Source organism: Arachis hypogaea, chromosome 15 (genome assembly GCF_003086295.3).
Source record: "Arachis hypogaea cultivar Tifrunner chromosome 15, arahy.Tifrunner.gnm2.J5K5, whole genome shotgun sequence".
NCBI lineage: Eukaryota > Viridiplantae > Streptophyta > Magnoliopsida > Fabales > Fabaceae > Arachis > Arachis hypogaea.
Window position 1 is genome coordinate 151,828,381 of NC_092050.1, and position 6,000 is coordinate 151,834,380.

Genomic DNA, 6,000 nt, shown 5'->3' on the forward strand with positions numbered 1-6,000 from the left:
GGAATCACTAGCTACATTTACCTCTTCTTTGCACAACTTTGCTTCTAACCAGTAGAAATTAGTGAGACAATTGTCTTCTTTAGCAACAATGAGAGCCTCTTTAGTAATCTTGTATTGTTCACTACCAAAAGAAGTGCAATAACCCTCTTGATCCAATGCCTTCACTGGAATCAGATTAAACCGCATATCTAGCGCATGTCTAACATTCTTCAACTATAACTTGCATCCCATGTTGGTTTCAAGCCACATATCACCCATACTAATGATATCATACACTTTTTTATCTCCTAATTTGATCTTGTCAAAATTTTAGCAGTAAAGGAAGTAAAAAATTCACGCCTCGGAGTGACATGACATGAGGCACCAGAGTCCATAATCCAAGTGAAATCATCACAAACAAGATTAACATAATTTTTATCATATGTGATAAGAACATCTTCATAAATAATAGCAGCAGTTTCTTTATCATTATCTTTACCTTTGTCTTCGGTTTTTTCCTTGATTGCTCTCTTTTGAAGAACCTACAATTTCTCTTGATATATCCCGACTTACACAACGGTGATAAATGAACTCCTTTCTTGGCGTGTATTTTCTTTTTGACTTGTTTTGACTCTTTGACCTGTCAGAACTATGAGATTTTCTAATTTGCCTTCTCTCCTGTGACTCTGAAACAAGTACTTCTGACTGGGAGGAGGCATTAATCAAACCCTGTTCTTTTTTTCTGGCTTCTTCGTTCAACATGCTCTCTTTAACCATTGCTAAAGTCAACTTCTCTTTTGGAGCTGAATTAGTCAGTGTCACAACTAGAACTTCTCAACTATCAGGCAAAGAACTCAACAACAACAAGACTTGTAACTCATTATTTAAAATAATTTCATTATTTGTCAGTTGTTTCACAGTCTAGTGAAAAATACTCAAGTGCTCCAGCATTGATTTACCTTCAATATACTTCATATTAACAAGCTTCCTAATAAAGAATGCTTTGTTTTGCACATTCTTCCTCTCGTATAACTCCTTCAATTTTGTTCATATCTTCTCAGCATTAGTTTCGGTGTTAGCATGTGGATACACGCTAAGATCGAGCTATTGTTTAATCAAAGCAACTGCCTTCCAATTCAACTTCTTCCATTCAACATCGCATTTAGTACATTTGGATTTATCCCCCCCTCTACAAGATCATACAAGTCCTTGCTATATAACATATTTTCCATGAGAATTTTTCAAATCGAATAATTTTTGGAATTCAACTTGACCATATTTGGCTCTTAAATATTTTCTTCCATTTAATCAGCATGGAAATAAACAACCAAAGTTCTGGATACCATTTTGTTAGAAACATTGAGGTTCAATAAGAATCTGTCTAACAGCGAAAGCACTAAAAATAATTTTTTTCATAACCTGTGTAGTTAAATAGGAAACTCCAAAAAGATTCCAAGTAGCAAATATAATGGCAGAAATTAAATAATCAAACACCAAAATTTTTATCGTAGGAAAACTCTCAAAAGAGGGACAAAAAATTTACGGGACCTAGTCCAATAAAATCTTTCACTGTCAAAATAATGGGTATACAATCAGTCTTCCTAGTAGCAATAGAACATTTCAATAGTCAACAAAATACATCATCAAAATTGATGAAATCAACCTAAACTAAGCCTCCACAAAAGTGGGTATCTCAAATCAAACAAAAAAAAAGGTAATACAAGTAACAAGTCATATCCTAAGGTTTATCTATACACTAAAACAACATACTAAATTTTATAAAAAATGGAACAAGTTTACCAGTTCAATCAGAATATATTAAAACTGCCATTTTTTCCTTTTTTTTTTCTTTTCTTTCATCGATCTCTTCTCCCCAACTCTCCCTGTTTTCTTTTTCCTTTTTCAAATGAAGGACATTCTCTTTCTCTTCTTTTCCATAGATTTCGCCACTTTTTTTTTAGTTTGTGGGTCTCACTTGAGTTGCGGCCCCACCAACACAAAGGTAGCGTTTGTTTGCAGAGACTAGAACTGAGACAGAGAGACAGGGACTCAGTATTATGTTTGTTGAGCTAGAGACTGGTACTTAAATTTCTGTCTCTGTCTTTAAAATTTCAATATTTCAGTACCTCCAAAAAGTAGGGACACTGGAGACAGAAAAATTTAAAGACGGGGACAGAAATTTTAATTATAATTTATACCTAAATTACCCCATCCAAATTTTATAATTTCAAAATTATCCTTATTGTAAATCTAGGGCTTCTTGATCAACCATCGTGAGTCATCTTCTCATTCTTCTTCGGAACAGCCACTGCACTCAAGCATTCTTCTTCAAGAACAGCCACCGCGTCGCCGCTGGCCTCGCCACCGCTAGGTAAGTAATTTGCCGCTTGCGAGTTTATCTTCGTATCCCCCATCTTCTCACCTCCTCTTTTTCTCATTCACAGGAAAATCGAAGAGCGAAGTTGCCGCCTCTCCTCGATTGCTGTCCACCTCAACCATCAACTCCTCCTCCGAACTGCTCTGACCAGGTTAGTTTTATACAAATGTTATTTAATTTACTGATTCCTTTCATCTTTTCTGTCGTGCTCTAATCTTTAATTTGGATTTGTTCGTGACCTAGCATTGGGACTTTTCTCTTCTTGTGATAATCAATTTGATATGTGGATTTAACCATTATTTTTGTAATGCTTAAATCAAATTTGTTTGTATTTGAAAGGTGTATTTGTACTCAGAACCTCTTTGCTTGATTTGTAATTATTTTTGTTAATAGTGTGTAGTAGTAGCATTGAAGTTAAAGAAGTTCTTTGCCTAGTGTGAATTTGTTCGTGACCTAACATAACCCATTTATTTCAGCTTTATAAATAATGAGTTTATGATGTTTACTTCGTTTTAAATGCCACTAATTGGATGATTACTCAATTTATTAGCCTAACAACATCTATTTGTTGATTTCATTATGGGTTATACTATTTTTTCCCATTTTTTCATGTCTGCGACTACTATTGTTCCATGTCTGCACAGAGCTCTCATTAGCCTAACTCAATTGGACCTTATATTGTATGATTGAATATGTAGTACAAACTTGCAAGCAAACTGTTATTAGTTACCTTGGTTTATTCTATTACACTGCACTTGTAAAAATTTTCATGGATAAAGCTGATTCGTTTCTATACCTTATTAAGGTTTCTCATAGTTTGCGAATCATAGTCTGATAAAGCAATTGCTGCTTTTTTATGTAAAAATGGTCTAACTAAATTTATTTATATATATTTTTATAAAACATAAGTTGTACTTGATAGAGTGCTTAATCAGATTTAAAGAAGAGGGGGAATCAGTATAACTGAGTGTGATTCATATCCTAGACATAAGATTTGCAGTGTTTATTTTGAATGTGTAACTCTGGATACAGTCACCTAAAAATAGGAAAACGTTCTTTTACAACAAGCTTGTTTTTAAAGCAAGGGGGAAAATGTATATTTTCTATTTCTTTAAAATCTTTTATGCGAGTGTTTACTACTAGGACGTATGGATAAAATGTTATTTGCTAATCTAGAAGTGTGTATAAGGTTGTAAATTGTAATTCTCCCTCAGTAAGAATATGTACTGGTTAATATATGCTTTACGCATGCAAGTGTGGACCCACTTATACCTGAGAACAGAATTGGCTATGAAGGCAGAGTAAGAAGAAGGATTTTGCATCTAGCAATGCAAGTTTGGTATTTTACTTTTTCACAATTAACATATAAACCAAGATTCCCAGTTCATGGGTAATATTTGCTATATGGCAATTGAAGTTTCTAATCATATAAACAGTAGGAGAATCATACTCTCACAAAATTTGAATATATTCTTAACAATTAAACTTGGTTTTCATTATTTGGAAAAGAGTGTATATTAATCCTCTTTCATATATGTACGAATTTTATGAAGTTATGTTTAATCTATCTCTTTTTATCTTAAAATAGTGGAAACAAATTTATCATTTTAAAGAGTAAGATTATTTTATGACATGATTAGGAATTTAAAATATACAAAAATGCTAGAAAATGAAATGGGATATAGTAATTTGCGCGGGATCAAATGCTTTAAATTTGGGAAAGGAATTAAACGAAGATACTAAAACCCCATTGCAAATAGAGTTAAAGAACCCAAATTGTTTATGTGCTTCATGTTCTTCTCAATTTAAACCCAAATTGTTTATGTACTTCTCATCTCCTCTTTTTTCTCCTTCTTTTTTGCCTTTTGAAAGAGTTTGATGTGCTTAAAGTACGTGACAAAATCACTTCCAGTATATGAAATGAGAGAGGAAAATCAATATTATCATTTTTGTTATGTTTCTATTGTATTTCCTATTTGGAGAAGTAAATAGAGTTACATGTCTTTTGATTCCAGTTTCTTATTCTTGTTTTTGGTTCTAAAAAGATATAGCAGATTTTGCATGAAGAAGTGTCAGATTTATTTGAATGTTTATGCATTTTTATTTCGCGAGTTCTGCTCCGTGGATTTCGTTATAGAAAGAATCTGGGTTTTTCTCTCTTCACTTCGATTTGGTTATTTGTTTTGATGTATATATGCGTATATGTTTTCATGCCTTATTTCTTTAATTTTGTTTGTGATGTGCTTCTTATGAATTGGTTTTGGTCAGATTGGTTATTTAGGTTTTGCATTCTTATACATCTTTTGATTCTGAATTCTGGGTTGCTCTGTTTATCTAATTTATATCTGTTTGATGTGAGAATGTGTAAATTGTTTTGTGAAATCTATGATTGTTGTGGCTATAACCAGCGCACTCACTGTAATTTCTTAAATCGTATTGAAGAGGAATTTGTTAGTTTAGTATGGTAATATTAAATTCTGGGGGATGATTTGGTCTATTTCTTTATCCCGAATGTTTCTAGCTTGAATGATATCTGGTTGCTGAATCTGTATTTGTATGATATGTAAAGTTGAAAACCTAATGGACTTATGTACTCAGATTCTGATTAAGGAGGAAAAAATGCAGCTAATTCTTTTGAATTTTAGCTCCTATGCACTTTACACCACTAAATTTTCAAAATCTGCGATTTTTGACAACTTGAGGTTGTCAAATAGTGCATAAAAAGCCTTTTTATTAATAAACTTCACAAGCCAAAATTCAAAGGGGTTAATTGTATGTTTGTCTTATTAATTAAACTAGGAAGTATTGTGGTTCCTACAATACCAAAATTTAAATGAGACTTCCACTGTGAGAATAATAAGTATCTGCATCTCCTTAGCTTTTTGTGTATTAAAACATTATATTGTAGCTTATGTTTTGAAGTTTGCCTTCTATGGCATACGCCAAAATAATAGTATTCTGATGCAAAAATAATAATGAGATGTACTGATTTAAAATTCAATCTTGCTCCACAATTATCAAGAATCATCACCGCATGATCAGTTTGCAAATCAAAAAAATGCTAGCCATAACTTTCCATGCATGGATTTGCCTTCTAGTGCTGGTGTTGCTTAAGTTCTGTCTTAGAGATTTGCCTTCTAGTGCTGGTGTTGCTTAACTTCAATATATATGATTAGATAAACTTCAATATATATGATTAGATCTAGATAGTGATAACTGTCTTTTGGGATCAGTTTCTTGATCTTGTTTTTTGTCCTAAGATATAGCAGATTTTGCATCAAGTATTGTTAGATTTCTTTAAATGTTTATGTAATTGTTGATGTAATGATTTTGCTAGGAAGAAATGGAGCGCTCCGAAATTATTAAGCGATGCGTGTCTTTTTATGAAGATATGAGATCCAAACATGAAGACTTGATGTTGTTCTTTGTGCTTACTTCTTGAACAAGTCTAGTTGAATAATGTAATAATTCAATCTATTATGAAGCTTTATGCTAGTATTCTTCTGGTATAGAGAACTTTAGACTTGGCTTATTTTGTTAACTTGATAATACATCATTTGTGATTTCCACCATTCAGTTTGAATGTGTTCAAACATGTGTTAGTCTGATATTGAATTTCTATATATATTTAATAGGAATATCAT